The sequence below is a fragment of the Capra hircus genome, chromosome 2, assembly GCF_001704415.2.
Source record: "Capra hircus breed San Clemente chromosome 2, ASM170441v1, whole genome shotgun sequence".
Lineage (NCBI taxonomy): Eukaryota > Metazoa > Chordata > Mammalia > Artiodactyla > Bovidae > Capra > Capra hircus.
This window is the reverse complement of record NC_030809.1, coordinates 46861284-46877868: the sequence shown is the minus strand read 5'-3', so window position 1 is coordinate 46877868 and position 16585 is coordinate 46861284. Positions and strand designations below refer to the sequence as shown.

The following is a 16585-nucleotide window of genomic DNA, read 5'->3' as shown; positions in this document are numbered from 1 at the left end:
TCTCCAGGTAAGGATACTGGAGGGGGTTGCCTTTTCCTTCTCCAGAGGATATTCCCAATCCAGGGATCAAACCTGCGTCTCTTACATCTCCTGCGTTGGCAGGCAGGTTCTTTACTAGTGCCACCTGGGAAACCCCAAGTGTTAGTTGCTCAGTCATGTCTGACTCTTTGCGACCCCATGGACTGTAGCCTCCCAGGCTCCTCTGTCCATGGAGTTCTCCAGGCAAGAATATTGGAGTGAGTGATCATTCCCTTCTCCAGGGGATCTTCCCAACCCAGAAACTGAATCCAGGTCTCCTGCACTGCAGGCAGATCCTTTACTGTCTGAGCCACTAGGGAAGCCTTTATCACTGGAAGTCTTGAATAAAGAAATGTTTGAACCTTTTTGGAGTTTCCTGTGGAGGCACAGTATAGAGGTTGGGAAGAAGACACTGCCCTCACCCACTCCCTCTCTCTCAATATGGCCCAGCATGTGGATTAGCGAGGTGTAGGTGAAAGAGGTGCAGTGAGAGCTACTGCTAGAGGCTATGCAGCTGGACAAATGGTAGCCCAACATAACCCTGAGTAGTTTGTCCTTCCTCAGGGAAGCCTCCTTCCATGTATACCCATACCCAGATCAGAAAGAAGAATGCTTGGTATTCCTATTCCATATTCCCTGTCCTTCCCTGAGTTTCCCTGGTGGTTTAGACAGTAAAGAATCCTCCTGCAATGCAGGATACCTAGGTTTGATCCCTGGATTGGGAAGATCCCCTTAAGAAGGGAACAGCTACCCACTCCAGTAATCTGGCCTGGAGAATTCCATGGACAGAGGAGCCTAGTGGGCCACCGTCCATGGGGTCGCAAATACTCAGGCATGACTGAGTGACTTTCACTCACTCACTCTGTTCTTGCCTAAACCAAAGAAATAGTTTAAAATCACCTCCAGCCTCTACTTATGGAAATGTATGGGAATGGATAATCTTCGCATTGTACCCATTCACCTCTACCTCTAGCATAATGCCAAAAGGGACTCCCCAAAAATGTATACTGAAGAAAAAGGAGGCTGGCAAGCAGGTGGCCTGGTGAAATTCACATGATGGACATCATCCCTCGAAACCAAAGTGGCAGATGACAAGTCAGTTTTGCTCTTTCAGAAAGAGGCTTAGGCCAGACTGCCTGGGTTTAAATGCCAGCTGCACTACGGACTAAACTTTACAGAAGTTACTTATATATTCTGTGCCTCAGTTTCCTCAACCATAAAAAGGAAATAATAATAACTACACATGCGATCATTATGAGAATTTAAAAGGCAAATAAAGGGCTTGACATAGGGCTTACTGCTGCTACTGCTAAGTCATTTCAGTCATGTCCGACTCTGTGCGACCCCACAGACGGCAGCCCACCAGGCTCCCCCGTCCCTGGGATTCTCCAGGCAAGAACACTGGAGTGGGTTGCCATTTCCTTCTCCAATGCATGAAAGTGAAAAGTGAAAGGGAAGTCCCTCAGTCATGTCTGGCTCTTCACAACCCCATGGACCGCAGCCTACCAGGCTCCTCTGTCCATGGGATTTTCCAGGCAAGAGTACTGGAGTGGGGTGCCATCGCCTTCTCCATAACATAAGGCTTAGGAAATGGTAAGCACTTGGTAAATGTTATCTGCTGCTGTTGTAATTATTACCTGTCCCTCACCTGGCACAGCAGGAAGTCTTTTCATTAATGAGGATAGAAATAGTGATTGTAGTAAGGTAGTAGGAGAAGGCAATGGCATCCCACTCCAGTACTCTTGCCTGGAAAATCCCATGGACGGAGGAGGCTGGTAGGCTGCAGTCCGTGGGGTCGCTAAGAGTTGGACACGGCTGAGAGACTTCACTTTCACTGTTCACTTTCATGCATTGGAGAAGGAAATGGCAACCCACTCCAGTGTTCTTGCCTGGAGAATCCCAGGGACGGGGGAGCCTGGTGGGCTGCTGTCTATGGGGTCGCACAGAGTCGGACACGACTAAAGTGACTTAGCTTAGCAGTAAGGTAGTACCAAATATTGAAACAACCTTTTGTCATGCTTTTGGCTACCCAGTTCAAAATGCCCTTCTAAGTCTAGCTAGGAGGCAGAGATGGCCTATCACTAAAAACCTAACAGTGCCCGATACAGGTTGCATGTTCAGGACTCCCTTGCAGGTAGCATTTGTAGCCTGAGATCCAAGCTGGACCAGTCAGGTACACTCACCCCAGGCCTAGCAACAGGAGCTAGTGAAGCCAAGTGGCAGGTATAGGGAGCACTGCAATACAGTATGCCCACTTTTCTCAGAGGTAGTGAAAGCAATGGTCCCAACAGCAGCGTGCAAGGCCACAGCTGGCCATGCAGGATCAGCAGCATCCTCACAGGCTGTGACTGTGGGTGAGTCCTGTCTGCTGCCAAGAGCCCTTGTTCCTGCCTGTTTTCCAAGCTTGTAGCTGTATCCTCTCCAGAAATGCTTTAAATAACCCAGTGTCCTTTACTGCTTCTATCAGCTTAGGTTAATTTTTCAACCTGCCAGACTGATAAAGACTATGAGATCAGATAGCTTAATAAAATGCACATACATTATTTCCACCTTTATTGGCTTATTGATTTGCAGTGTGCTCCTGTTCAGGGACTGTTTTTCTTAGATGATTTTTGTTTTAGTAATGCTGAGATGTTTAAGAGGATTGTTCATTGTTGTTGTTTGTTAGGAAGCTTTCCTCTTCTCCCTTTCCCTCTGTCTTCTTTTTTGGTGTGTGTTGGGTGGAGGGCAGGGGAGGGTTTCAGTACAATCAAATTCTAATGGACTGGAATCTACTCTTAGGAAGAGAAAATCAGGCAATCAATGAGTATGAAAATTGAAATAGAGGGAGAGGAGGAAAATCAGTGCCCTCTGCATAAGAGTACCACAACACAACTGTGAGCTCATTTAACTGGTTTATTTTATGGATAGGAACTTGCAACAAAGAACCCAAAGGTAATGTGTGTTCAAGATACAACTAACTGTATCTTCACACTCCTAGTCCAGGGCTTATGGTTCTACCTACTTGTCTCCATCCAAGAGGCAAATGACCTAAAAGCAAGGTAAAAGTGAAAGTATTAGTTGCTCAGTCATATCCGACTCTTTGTGACCCTATGGACTGTACTGTCCATGGAATTCTCCAGGCAAGAATACTGGCGTGGTTTCCATTTCCTTTTCCAGAGGATCTTCCCAACCAAGGGAGCAAACCCAGATTTCCCACATTGCAGGCAGATTCTTTACCATCTGAGCCACCAGGGAAGCCCCTAAAACAAGCTAAGATCAGGTTAAATTCAGCCCTTTCAATTATACTTTTTGACTTTATGGTTGTGTATGATAAGAATTTGGGCTTCCCAGGTGGTGCTAGTGATAAAGAACCTGCCTGCAAATGCAGGAGACAGATGTGGATTCGATCCCTGGGTCAGGAAGATCCCCTGGAGGAGGGCATGGCAACCCACTCCAGTATTCTTGCCTGGAGAATCCATTGGACAGAGGCGCTTGGCAGGTTACAGTCCATAGGGTCACAAAGAGTTGGACACAACTGAAGCGATTTAGCATGCACACACATAAGAAGTTACATTTTGAAGAGCTTTTTATAGTTTACAAAGCGTTTGGTTCATTATGTTCTCTGAACTGTGAAATAAGGTACATATAAGGAGAAGGCAATGGCACCCCACTCCAGTACTCTTGCCTGGAAAATCCCAAGGACGGAGGAGCCTGGTAGGCTGCAGTCCATGGGGTCGCTAAGAGTCGGACACGACTGAGTGACTTCCCTTTCACTTTTCACTTTCATGCATTGGAGAAGGAAATGGCAACCCATTCTAGTGTTCTTGCCTGGAGAATCCCAGGGACAGGGGAGCCTGGTGGGCTGCCGTCTATGGGGTCACACAGAGTCGGACACAACTGAAACAACTTAGCAGCAGCAGCAGCAGCAACATATATTAAGCATTTAATGTGTCAAGTATTTTGGACTCTTTTGTTGACTGTGAGGGCTACTCCATTTCTTCTAAGGGATTTTTGCCCACAGTAGTAGATATAATGGTCATCTGAATTAAACTCACCCATTCTAGTCCATTTTAGTTCACTTATTCCTAAAATGTCAATGTTCATTCTTGGCATCTCCTGATTGACCACTTCCAGTTTACCCTGATTCATAGACCTAACACTCCAGGTTCCTATGCAATATTGTTCTTTCCAGCACTGGGCATTACTTCCATCGCCAGTCACATCCACAACCGGGTGTTGTTTTTGCTTTGGCTCTCTCTCTTCATTTTTTCTGGAGTTATTTTTCCACTCTTCTCCAGTAGCATACTGGGTACCTTCTGACCTGGGGAGTTCATCTTTCAGTGTCCTATCTTTTTGCCTTTTCATACTGTTCATGGGGTTCTCAAGGCAAAAATACTGAAGTGGTTTGCCATTGCCTTCTCCAGTGGACTATGTTTTATCAGAACTCTCCACCATGACCCATCTATCTTGGGTGGCCCTACACGACATGGCTCATAGTTTCATTGAGTTAGACAAAACTGAGATCTATATGACCAGTTTGGTTAGTTTTCTGTGATTGTGGTTTTCATTCTGTCTGCTCTCTGATGGATAAGGATAAGGAGCTTGTGGAAGCTTCCTGATGGGAGGGACTGCCTGTGAGGGAATCTGGGTCTTATTCTGATGAGTGGGGCCATGGGCAGGGGAATCTGGGTCTTGTTCTGATGGGCAGGGTCAGAGAATGATCTCTGTTCCTTTCCAAGGCAAACCATTCAATATCACAGTAATCCAAGTCTATGCCTCACCCACTAATGCTGAAGAAGCTGAAGTTGAATGGTTCTGTGATGACATACAAGAACTTCTACAACTAACACCAAAAAAAGATGTCCTTTTAATCATAGGAGACTGGAATGCAAAGTAGGAAGTCAAGAAACACCTGGAGTAACAGGCAAATTTGGCCTTGGAGTACAAAATTAAGAAGAGTAAAGGCTAACAAAATTTTGCCATGAGAACGCACTGGTCATAACAAGCACCCTATTCCAACAACACAAGAGAAGACTCTACGCAAGGACATCACCAGATGGTCAATTCCAAAATCAGATTGATTATATTCTTTGAAGCAAATCATATTGATTATATTCTTTGCACCAAAGATGGAGAAGCTCTATACAGTCAGCAAAAACAAGACCAGGAGCTGACTGTGCCTCAGATCATGAACTCCTTATTGCCAAATTCAGACTTAAATTGAAGAAAGTAGGGAAAACCACTAAACCATTCAGGTATGACCCAAATCAAATCCCTTATGATTATACAGTGGAAGTGACAAATCAATTCAAGAGATTAGATCTGATATAGTGCCTGAAGAACTATGGATGGAGGAGAAGGTGGTGATTAAAACCATCCTCAAGAAATAGAAATGCAAAAAGGCAAAATAGTTGTTTGAGGAGGCCTTACAAATAGTTGAGAAAAGAAGAGAAGTGAAAGGCAAAGGAGAAAAGGAAAGATATACCCATCTGAATGCAGGGTTCCAAAGAATAGCAAGGAGAGATAAGAAAGCCTTCATAAGTGATCAATGCAAAGAAATAGCAGAAAACAATAGGATGGGAAAGACTAGGGATCTCTTCAAGAAAATTGGAGATACCAAGGGAACATTTCATTCAAAGTTGGGGATAATAAAGGACAGAAACAGTATGGGCCGGACAGAAACAGTATGGGCCGAACAGAAGCAGAAGATACTAAGAAGAGGTGACAAGAATACACAGAAGAACTATACAAAAGACATCTTAATGAGCCAGATAACCACGATGGTGTGATCACTCACCTAGAGCAAGACATCCTGGAGTGCAAAGTCAAGTGGGCCTTGGGACGCATCACTACGAACAAAGCTAGTCGAAGTTATGGAATTCCAGATGAGCTATTTCAGAGCTTAAAAGATGATGCTGTGAAAGTGCTGCACTCAATATGCCAGCAAATTTGGAAAACTCAGCAGTGGCTACAGGACTGGAAAAGGTCAGTTTTCATTCCAATCCAAAGAAAGGCAATGCCAAAGAAGCTCAAATTATCACACAATTACACTCATCTCACAGGCTAGCAAAGTAATGCTCAAAATTATCCAAGCTAGGCTTCACCAGTACATGAACCAAGGACTTCCAGATGTTCAATCAAGCTGGATTTAGAAAAGGCAGAGGAACCAGAGATCAAATTGCCAATATCTGTTGGATCATCAAAAAAGCAAGAGAGTTCCAGTTCTATTTCTGCTTTATTGACTATGCCAAAGCCTTTGACTGTGTGGATCACAAGACTGTGGGAAATTCTTAAAGAGATCGGAAAACCAGACCACCTTAACTGCCTCCTGAGAAATGTGTATGCAGGTCAAGAAGCAACAATTAGAACCAGACATGGATCAACAGACTAGTTCCAAATTGGAAAAGGAGTACGTCAAGGCTGTATATTGTCACCCTGCTTATTTAACTTATATGAAAAGTACATAATGCTAAATGCCAGACTATGAAGCACACACTGGAATCTAGATTGCATGGAGAAGTATCAATAACCTCAGATATGCAGATGACACCACCCTTACAGCAGAAAGTGAAGTGGAACTAAAGACCCTCTTGATGAAAATGAAAGAGGAGAGGGAAAAAGCTAACTTAGTTCAAAAAGCTAAGATCATGCATCCAGTCGCATCACTTCATGGCAAATAGGTGAGGAAACAATGGAAACAGATACTTTATTTTCTTGGCCTCCAAAATCACTGCAGATGGTGACTGCAGCCATGAAATCAAAAGACACTTGCTCCTTGAAAGAAAAGCTATGACCAACCTAGACAGCATGTTAAAAGCAGAGACATTACTTTACCAACAAAGGTCCATCTAGTCAAAGCTATGGTTTTTCCAGTAGTCACGTATGGATATGAGAGTAGGATTGAAGAATTTATGCTTTCGAACTGTGGTGTTGGATAAGACTCTTGAGCATCCTTTGGACTGCAAGGAGATCAAACCAGTCAATCATAAAGGAAATCAGTCCTGATTATTCATTGGAAAGACTGATGCTGAAGCTTCAATTCTTTGGCCACCTAATGAGAAGATCTGACTCATTAGAAAAGACCCTAATGCTGGGAAAGATTGAAGGCAGGAGAGAAGAGGACAACAGAGGATGAGATGGTTGGATGGTGTGAATTTAAGCAAGCTCTGGGAATTGGTGATGGACAAGGAAGCCTGGCGTGCTGCAGTCCATTGAGTCACAAAGAGTCAGACATGACTGAGCGACTGAATTGAACTGACTTGAATGTGTCAAGCTGAGTACACAAGACATAGTGCTAGTTAAACTCTAGATATGCAGAGATTTCTATAATCAATTTCATTTTAAACCACTATTGGAGTTTTTACTATAGTATACACTGTAATTTTAGCAGGTGGCCAGTCAGTAAATGCTTTTCTGCTTACAGAAGACTCAGCTAGATATCTTTGGAGACTGATCTTGAAATATATTAAAGATCTAATCCAAAACAATTATTTGCATAATTTATCTAGATTCTATAAAGTAAAATGAAAAGTTGTGAGTCTCAAATGTTTCCAAATGAACAAAATATTGACATGGCTATAAGGTTGACTACATCACTGTATAATTAACTGGTAAAACCTAGATTCAACCAACTATTTTCATTTTCAAACTAATACAATACAAAGAGAAAGTTTTATTCTCTGTATAGTTTTTCCAGATTATGAAAGTCACTTGTGAAAGGAAACTAAGCTAATTCACCTGGAACATAAAGTGAATAATACATATTCTTTTGTCGTTGTGAATAACGGAAAATGCCATTCTTGTATATTTAGCTAAAACAAACCATTAGTATAAGAACTAAGTATTAATGAGATCCAGGCAATGGCACCCCACTCCAGTACTCTTGCCTGGAAAATCCCATGGGTAGAGGAGCCTGGTAGGCTGCAGTCCATGGGGTCGCTAAGAGTTGGACATGACTGAGCGACTTCACTTTCACTTTCATGCATTGGAGAAGGAAATGGCAACCCACTCCAATATTCTTGCCTGGAGAATCCCAGGGACGGCGGAGCCTGGTGGGCTGCCATCTATGGGGTCGCACAGAGTCGGACACGACTGAAGTGACTTAGCAGTAGCAGCAGCATTTCAAATTTCTTTGCTGCATTCCCCTCAAAAAGTTAAAAGAAAAAATGGAGAGGGCTTTTAAGTGGAAACTAAATAACCCTGCTGGCGTCATACTGCAAAGATGCAGAACTGGTAAAATGGGGGCAGGCAGTTTTACAGTAGCGTCAGAAACAACGAAAACTTTCCAACAGGCTTCAGGTGGCTGCCAAGCCTTTTAAACATCTGATTGAAAATCCTAGTTTTGTCAAAGAGGAGTTTCCTTTTTCTTAAACGCATTAGGAGACAGCGAACAGTACCAGCTCAGCGTCTAAGGAAGCCCTTTGCACCCATGCTGGGTGGGCCCTGGCTTGCCTGGCCTCGTCCCCTTCAGTCGCTCACGACGAGGTCCCACCCCTTTCACGTCCCACTTCCTGGTAACCAAGCTGCTTTGCGCCTCCTTCTCAGGACCTGATTGGCTGGTGCGGCGAACGCTAACGGTTACGGAGTTTAAACCCAAGCCCTGGCCGCGAACGCCGGGCTTTGGGAGCTGGGTGCTGGTTCCCCCGACCCTGAAAAAGCGGTAAGTTAGTGGCCTATGACATTTGATGTGGGTCCCCCCGTCTGGCGGTATCCATTTCTTTCCCGAGCCGAAGCTCTGCGCGCTGCCTTCCGCGGTCTCTGGTCTGCCGAGCCGCCCGCGGCCCCGCCCACTCCGGTCGCCGGATCCGCGACTTAAGCTCCGTAGTCGAAGGGCTTCTTCTTGGGAAAGGCTCTGGGTCGTATCTGAGTGGCTGCCTCGTGTCCTGGGGAATTGAGCGCTCGGTTCTGTGAGGAGGCCAGCCGACAAGCCAGCTCCTGGCAGGAAGGGATTTCTGTCCTTATGACTACTCTACTGCTTTTAGAACAATATCTGGCTCACTGTGAGCTCTCAGTAAATAGGCTGAATGACTGTTAAGAGACTGCTTACCCAGGTTCTCGGAGGAGCCCTCTCCTTTGGATCTCTGATGTAGAAGGGAGGCTGACTGAAGGCGAAAGGGTGATAGAAGACTGGGAAGAGCTTAGAACTTGAACTGGGTAGGGTCTTGCCGTACAGGTAGGATTTCGCTAGGCAGTATGGACTGTGATTTTTCTACATGAGGAATTAAACTCAGGAGAATTGGGTGTGGAACCGAGTAGCTCTGCTTTAAAGATAGCCGAGATGCTAGCCAGAGAAATAATACATAGGTAATGTTAGTGAGAGTTGTGTGCTATGTCCAATACTAGGCACTGTATATGCATTGGCTCATTAAGTGCCTACAGTGAGATGCCTTTATTTATATTTTTAAAATAATGGTCTAAGTCTGGAAATTGAGACTTGGAGATGCTAGGATCACATAGCTATGAAATATTAGGACTGGGGCACTAAATGTCAGAACTGGAAAACCATCTAACCACTATTTTTAATACAGTCAGTGATCCATCCTGGTTCTGAATCTGCTCATTCAACCAACTGAATCAGTGATGGAAAAGATTGGGGGAAATTCCAGAAAATTCCTGAAAGCAAAGTTTGATTTTACCAATTGCTGAGCAAATATTTCAGTTCAGTTCAGTCGTTCAGTGGTGTTCGATTCTTTGCGACCCCATGGAGTGCAGCACGCCAGGCTTCACTATCCATCACCAACTCCCGGAGCTTACTCAAACTCATGTCTATCTAGTCGGTGATGATATCCAACCATCTCATCCTCTGTACTCCCCTTCTCTTCCTGACTTCAGTCTTTCCAGCATCAGGGTCTTTTCCAAGGAGTCAGTTCTTTGCATCAGCAGGCCAAAGTATTGGATCTTCAGCTTCAGCTTCAGTGCTTCCAATGAATATTAAGGACTGATTTCCTTTAGGATTGACTGGTTTGATCACCTTGCAGTCCAAGGGACTTCTCCAACACCACAGCTCAAAAGCATTAATTCTTCGGCGCTCAGCTTTCTTTAATAGTCGAACTCTCACATCCATACATGACTACTGGAAAAACCATAGCTTTGACTAGACGGACCTTTGTCAGCAAAGTAATGTCTCTGCTTTTTACTATGCTGTCTAGGTTGGTCATAGCTTTTCTTCCAAGGAGCAAGTGTCTTTTAATTTCATGACTGCAGTCACCATTGGCAGTGTTTTGGAGCCCAAAAATAGTCTCTCACAGTTTCCATTGTTTCCCCATCTGTTTGCCATGAAGTGATGCAACCGGATGCTATGATCTTAGTTTTTAAATGTTGAGTTTTAAACTAACATTTTCCCTCTCCTCTTTCACTTTCATCAAGAGGCTCTTAAGTTCAACTTCGCTTTCTGCTGTAAGGGTGGTGTCATTTGCATATCTGAGGTTATTGATACTTCTCCATGCAATCTAAATTCCAGCTTGTGCGTCATAGTCTGGCATTTAGCATGATGTACTTTGCATATAAGTTAAACAAGTAGGGTGACAATATACAGTCTTGACATACTCCTTTCCCAGTTTGAACCAGTCTGTTGATCCATGTCTGGTTCTAATTGTTGCTTCTTGACCTGCATACACATTTCTCAGGAGGCAGTTAAGGTGGTCTGGTTTTCCGATCTCTTTAAGAATTTCCCACAGTCTTGTGATCCACACAGTCAGAGGCTTTGGTATTGTCAATAAAGCAGAAATAGATGTTTTTCTGGAACTCTTCTTGCTTTTTTCATGATCCAACAGATGTTGACAATGTGATCTCTGGTTCCTCTGGCTTTTCTATATCCAGCTTGAACATCTGGAAGTTCTCAGATGAAGTATTGCTGAAGCCTGGCTTGGAGAATTTTGAGCATTACTTTGCTAGCCTGTGAGATGAGTGCAATTGTGCAGTAGTTTGTGCATTCTTTGGCATTGCCTTTCTTTGGGATTGGAATGAAAACTGACCTTTTCCAGTCCTTAGCCACTGCTGAGTTTTCCAAATTTGCTGGCATATTGAGTGCAGCACTTTCATAGCATCATCTTTTAGGATTTGAAAAAACTCAGCTGGAATTCCATCACCTCCACTAGCTTTGTTCGTAGTGATGCTTCGTGAGGTCCACTTGATTTCAGACTCCAGGATGTCTTGCTCTAGGTGAGTGATCACACCATCGTGATTATCTGGGCCATAAGATCTTTTTTTGTATAGTTCTTCTGTGTATTCTTGTCACCTCTTCTTAGTATCTTCTGCTTCTGTTAGGCCCATACCGTTTTTTTGTCCTTTATTGTGCCCAACTTTGCATGAAATGTTCCCTTGGTATCTCTAATTTTCTTGAAGAGATCCCTAGGCCTTCCCATTCTGTTGTTTTCCTCTATTTCTTTGCGTTGATCACTGAGGAAAGGTTTCTTATCTCTCCTTGCTATTCTTTGGAACCCTGCATTCAGATGGGTATATCTTTCCTTTTCTCCTTTGCCTTTCACTTCTCTTCTTTTCTTGGCTATTTGTAAGACCTCCTCAGACAACCATTTTGCCTTTTTGCATTTCTTTTTCTTGGGGATGGTTTCAATCACTGCCTCCTGTACAATATCATGAACCTCTGTCCATAGTTCTTCATGCACTCTATCAGATCTAATCCCTTTAATTGATATGTCACTTCCACTGTATAATCGTAAGGGATTTTATTTAGGTCATACCTGAATGGTCAGTCCGTTCTGAAGGAGATCAGCCCTGGGATTTCTTTGGAAGGAATGATGCTAAAGCTGAAGCTCCAGTACTTTGGCCACCTCATGCGAAGAGTTGACTCATTGGAAAAGACTCTGATGCTCGGAGGGATTGGGGGCAGGAGGAGAAGGGGATGACAGAGGATGAGATGGCTGGATGACATCACTGACTCGATGGACATGAGTCTGAATGAACTCTTGGAGTTGGTGATGGACAGGGAGGCCTGGCGTGCTGTGGTTCATGGGGTTGCAAAGAGTCGGACACGACTGAGCGACTGAACTGAACTGAATGGTCTAGTGATTTTCCCTTCTTTCTTCAAATTAAGTCTGAATTTGGCAATAAGGAGTTCATGATCTGAGCCACAGTAAGCTCCCAGTCTTGTTTTTGCTGACTGTATAGAGCTTCTTCATCTTTGGCTGCAAAGAATATAATCAATCTGATTTTGGTGTTGACCATCTGGTGATGTCCATGTGTAAAGTCTTCTCTTATGTTGGAAGAGGGTGTTTGCTATGACCAGTGTGTTCTCTTGGCAAAACTCTATTAGCCTTTGCCCTGCTCCATTCTGTACTCCAAGGCTAAATTTGCCTGTTATTCCACGTATCTCTGACTTCCTACTTGCATTCCAGTCCCCTGTAATGAAAAGGACATCTTTTTTTTTGGTGTTAGTTCTAGAAGGTCCTGTAGGTCATCACAGAATCGTTCAACTTCAGCTTCTTCAGCATTACTGGTTGGGGCATAGACTTAGATTACTTGATATTGAATGGTTTGCCTTGGAAATGAACAGAAATCATTTTGTCATTTTTGAGATTGCATCTAAGGACTGCATTTCGTACTATTTTGTTGACTATGAGGGCTACTCCATTTCTTCTAATGGATTCTTGCCCACAGTGGTAGATATAATGGTCATCTGAGTTAAATTCACCCATTCCAGTCCATTTTAGTTCACTTATTCCTAAAATCTCAATGTTCACTCCTGCCATCTCATGTTTGACCACTTCCAATTTGCCTTGATTCTTGGACCTAACATTCCAGGTTCTTATGCAATATTGCTCTTTACAGCATCAGACTTTACTTCCATCGCTAGTCACATCCACCACTGGGTGTTGTTTTTGCTTTGGCATCTTCATTCTTTCTGGTAGTATTTCACCACTAATCTCCAGTAGCATATTGGGCACCTACCAACCTGGGAAGTTCATCTTTCAGTGTCCTATCTTTTTGCCTTTTCATACTGTTCATGGGATTCTCAAGGCAAGAATACTGAAGTGGTTTGCCATTGCTTTCTCCAATGGACCACGTTTTATCAGAACTCTCCATCATGACCCGTCCATCTTGGGTGGCCCTATATGGCATGGCTCACAGTTTCATTGAGTTAGACAAGGCTGTGGTGCATGTGATCTGATTGTTTAGTTTTCTGTTATTGTGGTTTTCATTCTGTCTGCCCTCTGATGGAGAAGGATGAGAGGCTTACGGCAGCTTTCTGATGGGAGAGACTGACTGATGGGGAAACTGGGTCTTGCTCTAATGTTGTGGGGACATGCTCAGTAAATCTTTAATCCAATTTTCAACTGATGGACTGGGCTGTGTTCCCTCCCTGTTATTTGACCTGAGGCCAAACTATGGTAGAAGTAATGAAGATAATGTTGACCTCCTTCAAAAGGTCCCATGCACGCACTGCTGCACTCAGTGCCCCCAGCCTTGCAGCAGGCCACTACCAACCCACACCTCCCCTGAGACTCCTGGACACTTATGGGCAAGTCTGGGTCAGTATCTTGTGAGGTCACTGCCCCTTTCTCCTGGGTCCTGGTGCACACAGGATTTTGTTTGTGCCCTCCAAGGGTCTGTTTCCCCAGTCCTGTGTAAGTTCTGGCTGCTCTATGGTGGGGTTAATGGTGACCTCCTCCAAGAGGGCTTATGCCATACCCAGGTCTACTGCACCCAGAGCCCCTCCCCTTCCAGCAGTCCACTGCTGACCCGTACCTCCTCAGGAGACATTCAAACACAGTTCTGTCTCAGTCTCTGTGGGGTCTCTGGGTCCTGGTGCACATAAGGTTTGAGCCCTCTAAGCATCTCTGGCGGGTATGGGATTTGATTCTAAATGCAATTTCACCCCTCCTGCCATCTTGCTGAGGCTTCTCCTTTGCCCTTGGATGTGGAGCGGCACTGGAGCAGCAGCTGCACTGGTGCTGGAGTGACTTTGAGGAAATACCTCACACTTTGAGGAAATACCCCATGTCCAAGGGCAAAGGAGCAACTATTTACATAGCATTTATATTGCGCTTACTACAATTTAAATATAAATGCTATGTAAATTTATATTGTGCTTACTATGATTTAGCAAAGGAGTAAAGATATAAACATCTGAATGCAGAGTTCCAAAGAATAGCAAGAGATAAGAAAGCCTTCCTCAGTGATCAATGCAAAGAAATAGAGGAAAACAACAGAATGGGAAAGACTAGAGATCTCTTCAAGAAAATTAGAAATACCAAGGGAACATTTCAAGCAAAGATGGGCTCGATAAAGAACAGAAATGGTATGGACCTAACAGAAGCAGAAGATATTAAGAAGAGATGGCAAGAATACACAGAAGAACTGTACAAAAAAGAGCTTCATGACCAAGATAATCACAATGGTATGATCACTCACCTAGAGCCAGACATCCTGGAATGTGAAGCCAAGGGGGCCTTAGAAAGCATCACTACAAACAAAGCTAGTGGAGGTGATGGCATTCCAGTTGAGCTATTTCAAATCCTAAAAAATGATGCTGTGAAAGTGCTGCACTCAATATGCCAGCAAATTTGGAAAACTCAGCAGTGGCCACAGGACTGGAAAAGGTCCGTTTTCATTCCAATCCCAAAGAAAGGCAATGCCAAAGAATGCTCAAACTACTGCACAATTGCACTCATCTCACATGCTAGTAAAGTGATGTTCAAAATTCTGCAGGCCAGGCTTCAGCAATATGTGAACTGTGAACTTCCAGATGTTCAAGCTGGATTTAGAAAAGGCAGAGGAACCAGAGATCAAATTGCCAACATCCACTGGATCATCGAAAAAGCAAGAGAGTTCCAGAAAAACATCTATTTCTGCTTTATTGACTATGCCAAAGCCTTTGACTGTGTGGATCACAATAAACTGTGGAAAATGCTGAGAAGAGATGGGAATACCAGACCACCTGACCTGCCTCTTGAGAAACCTATATGCAGGTTAGGAAGCAGCAGTTAGAACTGGACATGGAACAACAGACTGATTCCAAATAGGAAAAGCAGTACGTCAAGGCTGTATATTGTCTCCCTGCTTGTTTAACTTCTATGCAGAGTACATCATGAGAAACACTGAGCTGGAAGAAGCACCAGCTGGAATTAAGATTTCCGGGAGAAATATCAATAACCTCAGATATGCAGATGATACCACTCTTATGGCAGAAAGTGAAGAGGATTTAAAAACCCTCTTGATGAGAGTGAAAGAGGAGAGTGAAAAACTTGGCTTAAAGCTCAACATTCAGAAAACGAAGATCGTGGCATCTGGTCCCATCACTTCATGGGAAATAGATAGGGAAACAGTGGAAACAGTGTCAGACTTTATTTTGGGGGGGCTCCAAACTCACTGCAGATGGTGATTGCGGCCATGAAATTAAAAGATGCTTACTCCTTGGAAGGAAAGTTATGACCAACCTAGATAGCATATTCAAAAGCAGAGACATTACTTTGCCGACTAAGGTCTGTCTAGTCAAGGCTATGGTTTTTCCAGTGGTCATGTATGATGTGATACTTGGACTGTGAAGAAAGCTGAGTGCCGAAGAAGTGATGCTTTTGAACTGTGGTGTTGGAGAAGACTCTTGAGAGTCCCTTGGACTGCAAGGAGATCCAACCAGTCCATCCTAAAGGAGATCAGCCCTGGGATTTCTTTGGAAGGAATGATGCTAAAGCTGAAACTCCAGTACTTTGGCCACCTCATGCGAAGAGTTGACCCATTGGAAAAACTCTGATGCTGGGAGGGATTGGGGGCAGGAGGAAAAGGGGATGACAGAGGATGAGATGGCTGGATGGCATCATCAACTCGATAGACGTGAGTTTGAGTGAACCCCGGGAGATGGTGATGGACAGGGAGGCCTGGCGTGCTGCGATTCATGGGGTCGCAAAGAGTCGGAGACGACTGAGCTACTGAACTGAAATGAACTATGATTTAGGGCTTCCCTGGTGGCTCAGATGGTAAAGCGTCTGCCTACAATGCAGGAGACCCAAGTTCGATCCCTGGGTTAGGTAGATCCTCTGGAGAAGGAAATGACACCCCACTGCAATACTCTTGCCTGGAAAATCCCACGGATGGAGGATCCTGGTAGGCTACAGTTTATGGGGTCGAAAAGAGTCAGACATGACTGACTTCACTTTCACTTTCTTTCCTTCATACTACGATTTACAGTGTATTAGGTATTATGAGTAATATAAAGATAATATAAACTATACAGAAGGATTAATGTAGGTCATATGTAAACGTTATGCCATTTTATATAAGGAACTTGAGCATAATGGATTTTGGTATCTGTGGGGTCCTAGAACAAGTATTCTGCAGGTACCAAGGAATGACTGTACCTCAATCTCTGTATGGTAAGTCACCCTAGAATGGGTACTTCAATACAGAGACATGAAGCTGAAGAATACCAGGCATATACTAGTAGCAGTTAGATCTTGGTGCCCACTGTGGCTTGAGAAGAATGGACAAGGGGGAGAAAAAGAGGAGTTTAAATTATAGAAATGGGAAGAAGAGTAGATGGTGAAAAGTTTTAGATTCTATAGATTAATAAACTGTACTGAGGGCAGGAGTGGAAGTAGGGTTGGAAAGAAGCTATTGAAATAATTCAGGT

At 43.9% G+C, this 16585-nt stretch overlaps 1 protein-coding gene across 2 annotated transcripts in view; it reads left to right on the top strand.

Annotated features, from left to right (window-relative positions):
* SGO2 (shugoshin 2) overlaps positions 1-16585 on the top strand; it is a 43531-nt gene that overhangs the window by 5362 nt on the left and 21584 nt on the right. The window contains exon 2 of one of the 2 annotated variants that reach the window (XM_018061151.1): positions 8545-8659. The exons of the other annotated variant lie outside the window; for it this stretch is intronic. The gene's annotated coding sequence lies outside the window, so the exon portion shown is untranslated. The remainder of the gene's footprint in view (positions 1-8544; positions 8660-16585) is intronic. 2 annotated transcript variants of the gene reach the window in all.